Source organism: Podarcis raffonei, chromosome 18 (assembly GCF_027172205.1).
Source record: "Podarcis raffonei isolate rPodRaf1 chromosome 18, rPodRaf1.pri, whole genome shotgun sequence".
Lineage (NCBI taxonomy): Eukaryota > Metazoa > Chordata > Lepidosauria > Squamata > Lacertidae > Podarcis > Podarcis raffonei.
Genome location: NC_070619.1, coordinates 2,024,285 through 2,042,660, shown reverse-complemented (window position 1 = coordinate 2,042,660; position 18,376 = coordinate 2,024,285). Strand labels below are relative to the sequence as shown.

General features: G+C 46.3%; 1 protein-coding gene across 2 annotated transcripts in view; it reads right to left on the bottom strand.

The window, feature by feature from the left end:
* The window catches only part of GATAD2A (GATA zinc finger domain containing 2A), a 77,088-nt gene extending 62,396 nt beyond the window's left edge, over window positions 1-14,692 (bottom strand). For both annotated transcript variants that reach the window (XM_053372583.1, XM_053372588.1), the window contains exon 1: window positions 14,556-14,692. The gene's annotated coding sequence lies outside the window, so the exon portion shown is untranslated. The remainder of the gene's footprint in view (window positions 1-14,555) is intronic.
* Window positions 14,693-18,376: the final 3,684 nt, after the last annotated feature.

Sequence of the window (18,376 nt, the reverse complement as noted above, 5' to 3'; positions counted from 1 at the left end):
ACCAGCGCTTGATTCGGAGCTGGAGGACTGTAATTTTAATTTGTTTTTGGGGGAGCAGTTGGGCACCTGCTTTGTATGCAGGAGGTCCCAAGTTCAAGCCACTGGGGTGGGGGGCACACACATCAGCCACCTCCGTCTACTGCTACTGGCAGTGGCTTCCAGGGGTCGCAGGCAGAAGCACCCCACCTCATCTTCTATTTAGAAGGAGAGACTCCAGGAATTGGCTGCATGAAAAGCATTGTTCTACTCAACAGTAGAGCCACTGAAATGAATGGGCCCAGTCTAGCCATGTCCTTTCATTTCAGTGGGCTGTATCTAATGCTAATTCTATCCAGGAATTAGAACTGTTGAAATTGATGGACATAACCAACACAGGTCCATTCATCTCAGTGGGTCTGCCCTGTGTAGAAGGTGCAACTCAGTGGGTCTACTTGTGAGTACAACTTTGGATGCAAAGACCCTGCTCCAGTCTCTTGTGGGCTGCAGCTCTTAGGCTTCTTCCATCAGCAACTTTGAAGTCTCTTTAAGGTTACCATATTTATTCAAGTCTAATGTGCCCTCGGATCTAATGCACACCTAAATTTTCAGAACCTTGAAACCAAAAAAGGTATTTGCTGGCGAATGCAAATGTGCCATCGAATCTAATGCGCACCTGAATTTTCGCAGCATAATTTGGCCAAATGAGATTAGATTTGAGTAAATACGGTATTAATAACTTCCATCCAATCTCTTGTGCCCACTACTGCTCCCCCGCCCCATCTTTGAGGATGAGATTTCAAGCCTACACCAGAGGCAAGTGCAGCGGCAACACGCCCAGCCCTTACACCAACTACCCTTTGGTGAACACAATAAAACCTGGAATGCAAAGCAGGTGAAAAGGTGTGGTCTGGCTGGTCATGAGGCTGAGGCTGGCCATGATGGCTGTCAGCATTCCAAGGTCTTTTAGGTGTCACGTTCTGGGGTGTGCCTTTAAGGTAACGCTGTGCTTGAAGAATGGAGGGCATCAGCTGTGCTGCATTAATTATACTCCCTGGTGAGTTTGTAGGAGCAGGGTGGGTCCGAAGGGACAATGGCTATCTACTGTCTTTTTTCCCCTTCTTCACCTAAACAAATGGAATAGAGGAAGACCTTTTTCGTTTTCTTATATTTTGCCAGGGAAACATGGCCAGCTTTCTTAAACCTAAAATTCTCAACAGGAGGGCAGATCCTATAAGCTGAAACAGGAATCTGCTACAGAAGACGCTGCCCAGTCCTATGGCATTTTAAGAGGGAGTTTGGACCACGTGCAAAGTTTAAGGTCAGAGTGGCCACGAAATAAAGCCCAATACCAGTCCTGCTTAGAGTAGACCTGCTGCAGTTGATGGGCATGACTCACTTTGGCCTTTTAATTGCAGCATGTCTGTTGTGAGTACGGCTAGATACTCCTCTTCCCCATAAGATGCTGGGGCAGGTTACAGCAATGTTGAAAGACAATATTGAAATTGTTTAAAGAATTGACAATCAGGAAGGAGAGGGTGGGTCCTAAAATATAGCAACACAGGAAGAGCCCTGCTGCTCAGGGCAATAGGCCATCTAGCATATGATCCTCTTCTCAAAGTGACCAACCAGATGCCGCTTTTGAGAAAAAAACACAAGCAGAACACAAGTGCAACAGTATCTCTCCACTTGTGATTCCCAGGAACTGAAATTCAGAGGAACAAATAAGGGTGTCAAAGGTGAGGGTTAAAAAGGTGTCTTTTCAGCATACAGTAAAGTTCTTTCCTTCCTGGGATGTTTTTAAGCAGAGGTTGAATGGCCTTTAGCTGAGATTCTTGCATTGCAGGGGTTTGGATTAGATGACCCTCAGGGTCCCTTCCAACTCTACAGTTCTGATTCCATACAATTTAAGGTGCCATGCTCACCTCTGTAGAGAGGGGGTTCCACAGCTTAGGGGCTGCCACAGAGTGACCTGTTTGGCAGCTGCTTCCCTTGTTCTACACTGGCTCCCAGTATGTTTCTGAGCACAATTCAAAGTGTTGGTGTTGACCTTTAAAGCCCTAAACGGCCTCAGCCCAGTAGACCTGAAGGAGCGTCTCCACCCCCATCATTCAGCCCGGACACTGAGGTCCAGCTCCGAGGGCCTTCTGGTGGTTCCCTCTTTGCGAAATGTGAAGCTACAGGGAACCGGGCAGAGGGCCTTTTCAGGAGTGGCACCTGCCCTGTGGAATGCCCTCCCGCCCAATTTCAAGGAGATAAACAACTACACGACTTTCCAGAGACATCTGAAGGCAGTCCTGTATGGGGAAGTTTAAAATATCTGATGTTTCATTGTATTTTTACATTCTGTTGGAAGTTACCGAGAGTGGCTGGGGCAACCCAGTCAGATGGGTCGGGTACAAATAAATTAGTATTAGTATTATTACTAGACTCTAGCTGTCCCTGACTATTGCCCCGCATCCCCAATGGAAGCTAATGGTGAGGTGCATGTGATCTCCCTGACCTTGTCTGAATAATAGGTTTGCAACTAATAGCATGCAGTGTTAAGAACAACATAACCTATGGATAATTTCAAAGATGTAGTAAGATTTCAGTCCCCATGGTTTTGGTTTTTTTAAAAGATAGGAGTGTCTCCGAGTCCTACCTGGAAATTCCTGGAATTAAACCTGGGACCTTTTGCATGCAAAGCAGAACATACAGTACAACCTCTTGCAAATATGGGAACAAAGACAGTCTCTCTGGAAGCAGGCCTAATAAACTAGGTTAATGCCATTTCACAACGGTGAGGCATGGAGACAACAACGCCAAGTCACAAATCACAGGCCTACATTTGCACATTTGTTTAACTATTGATGTTCTGATTCCAGGGCCTTGGAAGAGGAAGAAAGCATGTTGGGTCAAGCGAGGAGGGCCTTAGTTAAATACTGCTAATATTTTTAAATGAACAAAACGTGGAGTGGTTTCCCTTTAGGTTCCTTCCAGCTAAGGATAGTGGCGACAGAAATAGCAAGGGTTACATCATCTGCTTTCCTAAATATTAATGTACACACACACACACACACACACACACACACACACACAGTGTGTTCTCTTGAGACAGGCCAGAGATTGCACACCGTTCTGAGAGCGAGGGAAGAAAAGGGGGACAGTTCAAGGTATACCTGTCTGCCTGGTAGGCTGTGTGAAGGCTAGTCACCTCCCCTAGGGTTAGCCAATGTAATGCCTTCCAGATGCTGTTGGAGTACACTTCTGCTATCATCATCTCTGACCATTGGGCCATGCTGATTGCCAAGAACGAGGAATGTAACAAGAGCCCTGCTGGATTGAGCCAATGGCCTATCCAGTCATAGAATTGTTGAGTTGGAAGGGACCCCAAGGGCCATCTAGTCCAACCCCCTGCAATGCAGGAATCTCAGCTAAAGCATCCAGGACAGGTGGCCACCCAATCTCTGCTGAGAAACCTCCAAGGAGTCCACCACCTCCCGAGGGAGTCTCTTCCACTGTCAGAAAGTTATTCCAGAAGTTGAGTCAGAATCTTCTTTCTTGTCACTTGAAGCCATGGGTTCAAGTCCTGCCTTCCAGCAGCCTTTTTTCACAGTGGCCAACAAAATCTGCATGGTACCAAGCTGGTGTGTACCTCTGATCTACACAGACCAGAACTTCTTTTTAAAAAAATCATTATAATGAAGCACAGGAATATTTCAGCACATGGCAAACAATACAATGACAGAAGAGCAGGGGAATGAGAAGAGGTTTGTGCATAGGAACCATCCATACAGCGGAGATGGTGATTTTAAAATAAGAAGAGCCCTGCTGGATTACACCAAAGGCCCATGTAGTCTGGCATTCAGTTAGGAACATAGGAAGAAACCTTAATAGTGAGTCAGATCATTGGTTCATTGAGCTTAGTGTTGTCCACACTGACTGGCAGCAGCTCTCCAGGGGTCTCTTCCCTGTCATGCTTGCAGATGCCAGGGACAGAATTTTCTACATGCAAAGCAGATAATCTATCACAGAGCTATGAGGTTGAGCCCCAAGGACCTTCTGGCAGTTCCCACACTGTGAGAAGTGAAGTTGCAGGGAACCAGGCAGAGGGTCTTCTTGGTAGTGGCACCCACCTATGGAATGCCCTCCCATCAGAAGTGAAGGAGATAAGTAACTATACAACCTTTAGAAAACACCTGAATTGGGAGGGAATTTTTTAATGTTTAGTTATGTTTTTATATATGTTGGAAGCTGCCCAGAGTGGCTGGGGCAACCCAGTCAGATGGACGGGGTACAAATAATAAAATTATTATTATTATTCCTTGCTCTCCACCCAGATTGAAAGCCCTGCCCATGGCAGAGAGGTGTATTATAAACCACCCTGTGAGTCTCAGATGAAGGGTTGTATACAATTTTTAACAACAACAACAGCAGAAGGGCCAGTGCTCTTTGGGGTCTCCCTGCTCCACAAAGGAGATGATGCTTTCAAAATGGCAGTTGTCTTTTTCAAGCCCTGGCATGGAAATCACTCGTGTACTGAATCCTATTAGGATCTAAGTTTTGCTTTTTTGGTTTTTCAAAAGGAAAACACATTTAAAGGGTGGTTGGGGAGCCTCAGGTCCATGGACAGAATTCAGCCCTCCAGCTTACCTGGCCCTCAAAACTCTCCCGATACATCACCCCATAGGAGCCAACTCCTATGGTCTGAGAGGTCTCCCCCCCCCACAATAAAATGTTTGAGGGGGCTGCCCCTCCCCCAAAGTTGATGAGCATTGCCATTCAAATGGTGTGTGTGCACCGTGTCATGTGATCGATTATAGAGGGTGGGGCTTACCTGGGCCCCCCAATATTTGATTCAAGTTGGCACCCTGCATCATCCTGTCACAACTCCTGCTTCACACCGTCCTTGAGTGTTTTAGTTTGACCGCACTGTGCCTTTGATCTGTGATAAAGCCTCTTTCCTTGCCTTGATGGAGGATGGAGAGAAATGTGTGGGTGAGCAGAAACCAGCCTACTGCCCAAAGGTTAAATTTGCACCCATTGCTCTGCCCAGTTTTGCCTGTGGCCCCACTCACCACCTGCATGCAGTCCTCAAAAACATTACCAGAAGGGAATGCAGCCCTAGAACTGAAAAACGTGCCCCCCCACCCCAAATCCCTGACTTAAAAGGATTGTCTGTGTATTCATTGGAGAATTAGCACCCTTGGGTGTCAGACTTTAGCGGGGCTTGTTCAACTGGGCTCTTAAGTGAAACCACTTAGCATAACTTGTTCAGGTGGATGCGGAAAGGTGCACTTGGAATGACAAGGAGAAGATGAGTCAACTTACATTAAATAAATAGGTTTGTGTACAGTATATGAAAGGCGGAGGGAGGGGGAAAGGAATCTGTTGACCTCAAAGCAAGATTTGCACACCTGGGATTAAAATACAACTCATTGTTTTTCTGAACTGCTGATGGGGACAAGAACAGTAGTGTGCTGCAGAATTCTGGAGGTGGCGCAGCTCTCCTGCGCACTACACTCCACCCTAACAGTAGATGGCTTTGGCTCTGGGGGGATCAGTTCCCAGTGCTCACTTCCATCTTTTAAAATGGGAATAAGCAGCCTTACAAATAAGTCACCAGCCCACATTTATCTTTTTGCTGCTGCTAACCATATTTTAAAATGGTTTTCCAAAAATGCACAACTTGTGTCAAAAAGGTTAGAAAGAAAGAAGAGACACAGAAACGGGCTCTCATAAAGCTTCCCAACCTGTTCTGCCGGAGATGATTCTTGCTCTTCCACAGGTAACCAAGGTGTGGGGCATTTGGAAGCCTGCTATTATCCTGCCTCACAGATTGGGTTGGGATATGTGTTCTTGAACTCTGAGAATGCCCCTGAGGAGCTAGAACAGACATGAAATTCCCTCGGCATGCAATGGCCTGCACCCCACTTTCCAATTGAAATAACTGGGAGTCCTGGAAAAGTTGTGGACAGCGATTAGATTTCGCACCAAGCGAAAAGTTGTTCCTTTTTTCCTCTTTTAGCTTCCTGCTTTTCCTATGGCATCCTTCCTCATCCACATTTCACAATCTGTCCCTGGATGGGAATAAAGACCTGGGCTAATCTTCCAGGGGCCACATTGCGGTGATGGGCAGAGCCAGAAGGGAAAGTGGGCAGAGCAATAAATGCAAATTTTACCTTTTGTACCATAGGTACAACACATAGGTGTGTTCTACACCCACGCCCACACACCCCTCTGCCCTCCATTCAGGTAAGCAAGATGCATTGTCAGAATTAAAGGACTGCTACCCAAGGAGATAAAGAGGCAGGGCTGGTGAGAGATGCTGGCCTGGGTAGAGTCCCAAGAAGTGAAAAAAACTTGGCACAAAATGGCTCCTTAAACCAGGGTTACAGTCGCCAAAACAGAATGACTAGTTGCCATTTTGGGGCCAGGCAGCTTGAAAGTTGTATTTTTCCAATATGACTTTTTGGTTCCTGAAATTCATTGATTGTGCAGATAAAATATAATGGATAGAATTCTACAGAATGTGTTGCTAGTTTGTGAAAAAGGTCCAGGTCCAAGGAACCCTAGGCATGCACCTCCAGATGGTGGAGACGTCAGGCCATCCTTTTGCCAAGGCATCTTCACATGGTCGCAAGTGGCCGATAGCCAGGTGCAAAATGTGCCTGGTGAATTTCGAACGTTGGTCCTGAGGGCCAAATGGAGAGGCATGGATGGAGCTGCTTTTGTGCAATGGGCCTGAAGTTCCCACCCTTGCTCTCTCCCCCCCCCCCCCACTTTATAAACTACTTTGTACATTCCCCTAACAAAATAAAGTCTTAAGGGAATGCGGCCTCGCATTGGTTCACATCCATTGTGCTATACTCATATTGCTCCATTTCTCTCCCACATTCCTTTGCCATCAACCTTTCTAATTGTAAAGTCATTGGAACAGAGACTTCTCGTTTCTCTGCTGTTGCTCATGTACCCCTACAGAGCCATGTTTCTAGAACATGCACACTATAAACGATCATGCTTTCTGCAGGCTATGAAATGTGGCCCACCCTCCCCATGCAACCTGCAAAAGTAAGTTAAGATTGTTTTTTGTACATCAAGTTATAGAAAACAATCCCCACAGCAAAGACCAGCATCAATCCAAAGCCATCAAAGAGAAGCATCAGGCAGTGTAGTCTGAGGGTCATAACCAGAGTTAAGATCATCATTATAAAACTAGCAGTTCATAAAACACTCCGGGGGGGGGGGGAGTTGCATTGTTTTTAAGGTGGGTGAAATTCTTCAGAATAGTTTTATTTTTAAAGGCAGGTTGCATCCAACTAAACTAGAGTAGCCCCACTGAAGTGAATGGATCTAAGTAAGTGGTGTCCTTTAATATTAGTGAGCCTACTCTGAGGATGACTAGCACTGGACACAAGCTAGCGCTACTCAGAGTAGACCCACTGAAAAAAACAGACATGCTCGGTTCATGTCCATTAATTTCAATGGGTCTACTCTGAGTAGGAAATTGTTGGAGACAACCAAGTGTTTACTAGGGTGAGAAAGAAGCTATCACCACTTTCAGTAGCAAGACACCCGCTCCCAACATAAACAGGAAAGGTGTGTTTCATAACCCCCCTTTTAAAAGAATTTTGCAAGAAAACATTTCAGTGAGTCAGACTGAAGCTTCCAGTCTGACATGGGCTTTTATACATTTGGCAATTGTTCAATGAATGGAAGTGGGGACACACAGAAGCAAGCTTTCGAAGTAAATACAGTTCCATGCACAAAAAGTTTCTAGATAACGCCCCCTGCTTCTGCCTTTATGCTGGAATCTCAGCCTGCACCAGGCAATTCTGACAGTGAAAAGTATGCTGAACGTTGAGGGAGTGGCAGGTGCTGGTTGGATATTTTAAACTGGACCTCACATTCACATGACACTAATAACTTGCTAATAAATGTGTGCTCCATAAATTAGTCTAACTGCCATCATCATGGGGCTTCCAGCAACTGGTATTCAAAAGCATTGCTGTCTCCCAGCAAGGAGGCCCTGAGCACAACCATCATGGCTAGCAGCTGGGAATCATGGGTTGGTGTTATATGGGTTGGTGGGGCATCCGGTTCACTGCTGTAAAAACAGGACTCTGGACTGCTTGGTCCTCCTTTGGCCTGATCCAGCTGCAGAGTTCTTCTTTGGGCTGCATTCAACTAAGATTTACTCTAGAGCAGACCCACTGAAATTAATGGGCCTACATTAGTCATATCCATTCATTTCAAAATGCATACTTTCTAGCATTGGATACAACCCTATGTTCTTAAGTTCCAATTCTATTTCCATTCAGTTTTACCAGACCCTCCAAGTGTCCCTGTTTTCCAGGGACAGTCCCAGATTTATAGATGCTGTTCCGGTTTCTGATTTGATCCCAGAATGTCCCACTTTTCCTTAGGAGATCCCTATTATCATCAGAGAAATGTTGGAGGGTATGGTGGGCTGTCCCAATTTTCATGGGAGAAATGTTGGAGGGTAGGGTGTTATGCATCCCCTGAGCCAAGGAGATACCGTATTTTTTGCACCATAACACTCACTTTTTTCCTCCTAAAAAGTAAGGGGAAATGTCTGTGCGTGTTATGGAGGGAATGCCTACGGGTGGCATGCCTACGGATTTTCCTCCTCTAAAAACTACGTGCGTGTTATGATCGGGTGCGTGTTATAGAGCGAAAAATACGGTAAGTAACTATACATCCCTTAGAAGACACCTGGCGGCCATCCTGTATAGGAAAGTTATTTTTAATGTTTAATGTTTAATGTTTTATTATATTTTTATATATGTTGGAAGCAGCCCAAAGTGGGCAGGGTATAATTATTATTATTATTATTACTACTACTACTATAACTGTTATGGAATAGGACATCCCATTTTTCATCAGAGAAATGTTGGATGGTATGTTTTACTAGATGACTCCCAGTACTATGAAAAAATAAAGGAAAAAATAAACACCCCTTTATTTCTACATTTCCGTGTTAGTTGCCTTTCCCTGTCTCCTAAGGTTAATATCTCCAAATACATTTCTCACAGGGAATGTGCCACAGCTGTCTAGCACAGGTATGGGTGGGTGCACAGCATGGGCTAATAAACTCCCCCCCCCCCAAGATTTGCACAGCTGACAACCTTCCTAATTTTTCAGCTGTTGTCTTGGAGATAATGGAAAGGTAGAACAAAGGCGCACACAAAAACACAACGCAACTCCATCTCTAAAATAAGTTTTTGAATGGAGCATGAGAAAGCAAAGGTTTGATTCCTAACCTATAAGGAATTGTTCAACCCAAATCCCCAACCATGGCCTGTGTAAGCGGAAGGGGCACACACAATGGATCTCCAGAGCATGTAACATTTTCTTCCAAAAGCACATTTCTTGGGGAGAGAGGGAATGACATATGAAAATAAGAAATCCCTGCTTTTGGTGGCCCCACCCCCCAGCATAAACACACAATGAATGGCTTAATGATTTGAAAAGTAGGGCAGTTCTCTCATCACCTGAGGACTTAACATCCCTGTCATTGTATCCAAGAGGAAGGAAATGTCTCACTTCCCCAGCTATTTCAGGAACAGAAATCAATTGCGGGGTAGGGGAGGGGAGAAGGGTGGTTAGCTGAGCATTCCATCATAGGCTATTGGAATTGCATTCCTGGGCCACCCTAGGCAGTGAAGTGAAGTGGTTAGAGCACTAGTGCATCCATCCGTCCGTCCCCCCAAAAAATCATGTCTCAAGCAACCTGCCTCATGGGCTTAGAATGAAACAGATTCTCCCTTTGGAAGGGTGGGGAACACCTGTGGCCCTCCAGATGTTGCTGAATTACAACTCCGGTCATCCCTAACCACTGGGTCATGTTGCCTGGGGCTGGATGGAAGCTGATAGTTCAGCAAGGTCTGAAGGGCCACAGGTTCCTCGCCGCTGTGCTAGGTACCTGGGCTACTGGCTGGCTCCAGGTAAAATATCTGAGGGGCTAGTTTACTTCTGTGGGCCTGCATAGCTCGACACCCCTCTTCTGACCCTCCATGGATTCATCGGGGGGGGGGGGGTTAGGGGGAAAAGATGCAGCTCGGAGGTAGAGAACATGCATTGCATGTAGTCAGTCCCAGGTTCAATCCCCAGCAGCTCCAAACAGGGCTGGGAAGCTCCCCTGCCTGAAACCATGAAGAGCAGCTGCCAGTCAGTGTTGATCTGGTTCAGCATAAGGCAACTTCCTACATACAGCTTAGATCTGGTTTTTATCTTAGTACGAGTTTCAACTGCCCTATCAATGCCAGGACGTTTGAACAGCAGCACTGCTTCCTGATGACATAACAATTACTTTACACTGATTTAAGCTGTAGCTTCTTGCCATATAATGCCCTTAACAATTTGAGATCCGGGCATCTCGCCATATTGTCCTGCTGGGGACCCAAGATCTGCAAGGGATGCCCTGCTGCAAGTTCCAGCCTTAAGTGTGTTCAGTACTGTGGGCCCAATTATGTGGAGCTTCCTCCTGACTGGGAGTAGAGAGGTCTTCTTGCAATGGCCTTTCCATTTCAAGCAATGCACTGCAGTGAAGTTTTCTGTTGCATAATAGGTTTTATCCACTACATGCTTTTTGTTATTTTTTACAGAGAGTTTAGAGATCTAGGTAATTAAATGGCATATGAATACTGCATTTTAACTAATATAACTAGTTAAATCTGAGGACCAGTCACCCGTCAGAGGGCCTTCTCAGCAACAGAAGCTCCAGTTGTGGAAGGCACTTCCTCTGGGAGTTAGGCTGACCCCAGCATTCATGGTACTGCAGAGTTGGATAAGACCATGAGGAATCCTTTGCCCATTGTGGGGCTTGAACCCACAACCCTGAGATTAAGACTGAGCCAGGTTAGAGCAATGTACTCAGCTTTAGATGCTGCCTGAGGACCTGCCTTTCTGTGAAGACTGTAATATCAGCCTGTGTAGTGAGAAACAAGCATCCTTGACAACATTATGTGATATTTTATTATTGGGTTTTATTTACGTAGTTGCTGTAACCAACCCTGAGGTCTTCTGATGATGGGCAGGAATGAAGGTTTATATATATATATATATATATATATATATATATATATATATATATATGCGCTTGTCATGAACTATATTAATTCCCCCCAGCCCTCATAAAAACTTTAAAAGTGCACTGCAGTTCAGTGGCTGATCTGGTTTGGCATCCTGTTCTCACAGTGGCCAACTTGATGTCCCAATGGGAAGCCTCCAGCAGGACCTAAGTGCAACCACAGCAACTCTCCCACTTCTGATCCCAAACAACTTGCATTATGCCTCTGATCCTGGAAGTAATGTATGGTTATCATAGGCAGTAGCAACTGATAGCCTTATTCTCCATTAATTTATCTAATCCTTGTTGGGAGCCATTACTACTTCTTGTGAGAGAGGATTCCAGTTTCATCATGCACTGTCTGAAAAAGTATTTCCTTTGTCTGTTCTAAATCTTCCAAGATTCATCTTCATTAGATGGTCCTGAATTCTGGCGTTATGAGAGATGGAGAGAACAACTCTCTGTCCACTTTCGGCACTCCAAGCATACTTTTAGACACCACACTGCTCGCATATGGCAGGGTTTATACACCAGACAAGTGACTTTACGTGTCTGAGGGCACTAGACTCCAGTCCACGACAGCTTCCACCATAATACATTTGTTACGTCTTTTTAAGGTTTAATTTCTTTTTCCTGCCAGAGACTTAACACAGCTAGCCAAAATGTTGCCTGGAGCGTTCTTTCCTTCCCTTTGCTGCTCTTTCGTTGCTCAGCCTTCTGCCACCAGCAAAACTTCCATCTCTAAGACAAAACAAGCCCCTGCATGCCTCTAGTTGTACCTCTTGATTTCCCACCTCCCTGATCTCAGTTCAGCTTGCCCTTCCTTCTGGAACACCTGGACCCAGTGGATTCCCATACCACCCTGTGCATAATTGCACCAACCCCACCCTCTTCCCGAGTCTCCCTAACCGGCTCTTCTCCTCTCCTGGCATCCTCATTGAGCCCTCCATGTTCCCTCACATACATCTCTAGAGACTATATTTGGAGATGGGCTGTAGCCTAGTGGTAAACTGTTTTTCATGCAGAAGGCATGAATAATAATAATAATAATAATAATAAATGTTCCTATTTAAACCAGCCCTCTGTTCATAAGCATGAGGATCGGAAATTTACATTATCTTTAGAAGGTCCACAGCTGAGTAGTATAGCACATGTTTTGCATGTAAAAAGTCCAAATCGCAGGCACCTCTAGGCGCTGGGAATACCACCTGACTGTGAAACCCTGTAGAACTATTGCCAGTCAGTGCAGAAAATACTGGGACAAACAGAGCAATGATCAGATTTTGTTTAAGTCAGCTCCATATGTACAAAGCAAATTCCTTCTTCACCCACCACTCTTGGTACCTCTTTTCTTCCTTGTTTATTTTTTGATATTTCTATGCCACCCCATAACAAAGTCCTTTGGATGGCTGGTGATAAATAAGGAGGGGGGGAAGCTAATAAAGAATTTTAAAAAAAAACATTTAAAAGGGGAGGTGGATGAATAATTACATAAAAACAACAAAACAGAACTCCCATGCCACACCCCCAAAATAAAAAACATCAAAGGCTCAGATTATTGAAGCCAGCCTTTGCCAACCTGGTGCTCTCCAGATGTTTTGGACTACAGTTCTCATCTGCTCTAGCCAGCCTGGTTCTATGATGTCAAGGCTGATGGGTTCCCGACTGTGCTGGCTGTGGCAGCTGGGAGTTGTAGTCCAAAACACCTGGAAGAAACAAAGGTGGGAAAGGTTAATATAAGTTCAGGAGACCCAAAGCCTAGAATCAGGTGTGGGAAATCTTTGCCCCTCCCCCAGATGTTGATGAACCACAGCTCCCATAATCCCTGGCCATTGGCCATGTATGCTTGGGGCAATGGGAGCTGCAGTTAGCAACATCAAAAGAAAGGACTTCATCACCAGAGAGATGGGGCCAGGCAAGCCTCCTTGGGAAAGTTACTCCATAAGTGTGGGGGTGTGTAAACTACTGAGAAGGCCCATTTTGGACCAGGTTTCCAGATGATTCTGAACAGCAGCCCCGACAGACAGTGTGTTGCAATAGTCTTAACATAAAGATAGCCTGTTCTTCAGCAACTCCTTTCCCCCACTTAATGTGTGAGGGGAGATGTGCCAGACACTTACCATCTCCTTGCTTAAGCTGCCACCTACATGCAGAACAAAAACTTTGGGGTCTGGATCCAGAAAGCTACATAGAATTGTAATGTACAACAGGGCTGGACACATACGCTGGGCTCCCTAGATGTTGTGAACCACAATTATTATTTTTTAACTCTTAATTTCAATTATCTGTAAATGCTTTTATTGATAATTTTAATATTGCTTGTAAACCCCCTTAAAAGCCTTGCGACAATCAAGTGGTATATTGTTAAATGCTGTCCTCAGTGCTCATTCTTTCAGCACCCCCAAAATCCCTCTGAACCCCCCCTCCCACAAACCATCTCCAAAGCCCTCCCATTAGATGTCAAGGAGATAAGTAACTATATAACCTTTAAAAGACATCTGAAGGCAGCCCTGTATAAGGAAGTTTTGAAATGTTTGATATTTTATTATGTTTTTTTATGTGTTAGAAGCGACCCAGAGTGGCTGGGGCAACCCACTCAGATGCGTGGGGAACAAATGAATGAATGTTAGCCATTGATGGTAAAGATGATGATGATGATTGCTCCCCCTGAACCTAAACCACCCACCCCTCCTGCTTCCTAGTATCAAATCCCTCGACACCTTAGCACAAACCTCCCTCTGCTCATCCCCTCAACCCCCCCAAAACTCCTGCTTCTCGGCCCCTCAAACACCCCCAAACTTCTACTCAGCCGCAAAACCTGAATGCCCCCTAAACTCCAAACGCTTCCCCAGATTTCTCTCCTCAACCCCTCCAAACCCCCCAAAAAGCTCCCTCTGCTCAACCTCTCGAACACCCCCTGCTTTCTGCCCCTTAACCAACAAAACCAGCTGGAAAACACACAGACGTTTACATGGCTCCCGGTGAGAGCGGGTGCTGATAAGGCCACGTAGGGACAGCTGCCTATTCCTGCCTTGCGGGGGTTGGGCTGGATGATCCTCAGGGTCCCTTCCAACTCGAAAAAATTCTAGGAATACTCACACTGGCCTGTCAGACAGACATGTATTATATTATATATACATAGTGCTTTTCTTCTTGGAAATAAGGTGCCAGTCCTGCACACCCCCTTGAGTACCGCCAGAAAAAGCGCAGACGCCACACACCTCTCCTCTCCCCTCCCCCACACTGCATCCTCGCGAGACAGAAAATGGGGGGGCTCCTTTGGGAGGAAGGGCGGGATATGGAAATTTAAGAAATAATATTAAAATAATTAAAATATTAGAAATCCGCCCCTTTCCGTTTGCTCCCCCTTCCCCCCGAGTGACACGCGGTGGGTGTTTGTGCGGCGGGGGTGGGGATCCCCCCCCAAAAAATTTCCCCCTCACGCAGGAACTTCTTTCTTCGCCCTCCCCTCGAAGCCCCCGAACGACGGCCCCGCGGACTTTACCTCAGCTTTTCCTCCCGAGGGCCTCCTCCTCGCTCGTCCTCCTCCTCGCTCGTCCTCCTCCCTCAGCGAGGCAAGGCCCGGCTTGGCCCGGCTGAGGGGAGGGAAGCGCGGTGGGGGAGGGGAGGAGGCTCCCTCAGGTGGCCGCTGACAGGAGGCGGGAGGAAAGGCCCGGGAGGCCAGTGCGCGTGCGCGCGGAAGGGCAAAGGGGAGGAAAAGGCGGGCGATCGGCTTCCAGCCTCGGGCCACGCCCCCTCTTGCCTCTCTCGCTTTCGACGACGCCGGCTGCTCTCCCCGCCCACTTGCCGACCGCAGCCTATCCGCCGGCTTCGCGGCGCCACGCCCCCTTCTGTTTTTCCTCTCCGCCGTCACTGCTTTCCCCTTCCAGGCCCCGCCCCTCTCCGATCAAGCCACGCCCCTCCCCTTTTCGCCTCGCACGTCTGCGTGCCTGTTAGCCGCACCCACTTTCTGTAGAGGCCACGCCCTTTGTGACTCCCCGCCTCTCCTCTTTTCGCCTCGCGTATCTGCGTGCCGGTTCGAGGCGCGCCCCCTCACGTGATATTCTAATCCGCCGATTTTGTTTGATAGGCAGCGGGATGCGGCCAATGGGAAGTTCTAAAGGGTGAGGTCAGTGTAGAGGGAAGGGGAGGAGTAGGCCAATAAGAACAAACAGAGGGCGGGTCTCAAAGGAGCCTTCAACCTCATCGCACCCGGTTTAAGACACGCCTCCTTCGTCATTCCCCTTCTCCACGCCCCTTTTCTTCTGTCATAGAGTTAGCTGAGAGACAATCGCGTCTTCGGGTAAGAAAGCGAAAGCATCAGATGGTGGATATCATTTCCGCCCCATGGAATCAGAGTGGCAGTCGGTCTCTATGGGAAAATCCTCTTCGTTTTTGCATTGATAGTTAAAAATAAAAGGCACACAGGTGCCATTGCAAGTTGGTGTATTAATATATTGCTTTGTCCAACAGGTATCTCTATGTTGCAGACTCTGTGCAAGCACATAAAAGTACAATTTATTGCACTGGCCCTTCTCAGGTTCCCATTTGAAAGCAATGGAGTTTTGAAAAATAAAAGTTATAATTGTTTTTACCCGCTTTGTAAGGAGTTTTGTATTTCCTCCCTAAATTTTCAGGGTCACAGCTGTAACTGGGGATAGAACCTATGTACTGCCAATAAATAAATTCTCATTTTCCAGATTATGCAGTAAGATTCTACTCCTCAGGGAAGGTTCAATAGGAAGTTAGGAAAGGACAGAATGACCTCACCTCTCACAGACACTTATTAGGGTGTCCGTATCCCTCTCTCTCTCTTTTTGCTTTTGCTGTGGTTTTTTTTGTGTGGTGACCTACTTCTTAGAGCCTAGGTTTTCAACCAGTGTGCTGTGGCACCCTGGGGTGACTTCTTCCTGCCAAAGCTGTCTCTGTTGAAAGATAGTGGAGCAACCTGGACCCGTTGACCCCAGTGGATTCTACACTTGAGTAGGCCTTTGCTGGGGAAACCCATTTTCATCATTATTGGGTTGTAGGCAATGTTGGGTCCTGCTCAAGAGGAAACCCATTAAAATAGGTGGGTAATGGATGGGCAATAAACTGAAACAGTAATAATACCCAAGAGACCTACTAAAATTGATTGGTGCGGTTGACTCAGGGGGTCACTGGCCTCCAGTGGGTCTTCCCTGAGCCAGATTTATATTATTATATTAATATAATATCTTATCTTCTATAGGGTTGTTGCCAGTGTTAACTTTACTCAGTACAACTGAAACTGAAACCATTGAAACTGATGGTTACGGCAGACGGTGTCATTGACTTCCAGTGAAGCCTGTGGGGGTTAGAACATGGTAAAGGGACCCCTGACGGTTAGGTCTAGTTGCGGACAACTCTGGGGTTGCGGCACTCATCTCGCTTTATTGGCCGAGGGAACCGGTGTACAGCTTCCAGGTCATGTGGCCAGCATGAATAAGCTGCTTCTGGTGAACCAGAGCAGCGCACAGAAACGCCGTTTACCTTCCCGCTGGAGCGGTACCTATTTATCTACTTGCACTTTGACGTGCTTCAAACTGCTAGGTTGGCAGGAGCAGCGACTGAGCAACGGGAGCTCACCCCATCACAGGGATTCGAACCGCCAACCTTCTGATCGGCAAGTCCTAGGCTCTGTGGTTTAATCCACAGCGCCACCCGCATCCCTGGGGTTAGAACATAGCAACCTTCGAATCCAAGTCCCAGTGTTAAGTGGGGTTTCCCCTGTATCCCACAGGGGACCCACAGAAATAATGTGGTCGGTAAAGGGAGCTGTGGACTCGAAAAAGGTTGAAAACCTCTGCCTTAGGGCACAGATGTAGAAAACACATTGATGGAGGTTAAAAAATGCATACCATGATGCTGTGCATGCACACTCAGAATGAAGCCCTATAGAATTCTATGGGACTTACTCCCAGGTAAGCATTAGGCACATTTGTGGGCTAATTTAATCTTATTTCTAAATCCCTGAAATGGAGCAGGGCACTTGAATCAGAACCGGATGTGTTGGCTGATTCAAACTCCCCAACCCTTTACCGCTGTGCTCCACAAATGTTCTCATCATCCTCTGTGAAGAATGGATTGTTGGCGCATCAATTAAGCAAGCCCAACCTATCAAAATCAAGGCCCAGTACCATAACAATCCATGTCCTTCAATTGATTCTTCAGCTCTCTTTGACTGACAAAGCCAGTTCACCAATAAGAAAGTTTTTAAAGGGATAGGTTGGGACTTAAAAGTGTCTCAACAGGCTCCATGCTTCTATTAAGGAGAAATGAATGTGAGGGGCTGAATAGCTCTGCAAGGGAGACTTTAACTTGCTTTTCTTTCTTAAGAATAGTAGTCAAAATTTCCTCCTACTCATTCTCTTTTTTTGCAAGGCTTACCACCCTGCAAGGAAGAGCAGTATTGATTAGGCTCCCTAGCACAGGCAGGGAAAACTGATGTGGAGAATCGATGCAGAAGGGGCTTAACTTAAGACACCTGGTGAGGCAGGATTAAAACCAGGGAACTTGCTCAATTCCCAGCTCAGGTCTTAAGAGCGCACCCACTCCTCCACCCTTTTACAAGTTTGCGTGTAGCCAGACAGTTCTTTCTCAGAGCATGAAACATGCAAACAAATGATTCAGCTCTCCGGGGGATCAGGGCTGATGAACAAGAACTGCTGCCTCTTCTACTCTAGTTTAAGCATAAGTATTTTTGTGGGAGATTGCAGCCAACTATAACCATAGCATGTGCCATGCTAGTTATTGCACCAAGAGGTTAAGACCATAAATCTGTATCCCTAGACTCAGCTAGGCTGTGGTCATACCCCTCACCTAGAAGGAAGGTAAGTTTTCTCCAGTTGTTCTTTCTATTATCCTGAACACTGTAAGTACTGAAGGTCTCGTCTGGGGCTCCAGGCTCAAACCTCGTAAATGACTCGCTAGCCATTTTTATGCTTCTTGACCTACAATTGAGAAACATTTTACCATATCATGTAACCATGATGTTTGTACCTGCACTTTACCTACTGCTTAATGGATAAATGCACAAATCAAAGAACTGTAAAGTTGGATGGGTACCCCAATGGTTATCTAGTACAACCCCCTTGCAATGTAGAATCTCAGCTAAAGCATCCATGACAGATGGTCATCCAACCTCTGCTGGAAAACCACTTGGTTCCCACAGGCACCACTGCTCCTACCTAGGAGTCAAACCTTGATTAGAAACCAAGCTGAAAGGAAGCACCTGCATCCAGACACCTGCACACAGTTCTGCTCAAAATAGAGAGACACACCCAATGACAAAAGAGAACCCGAGGT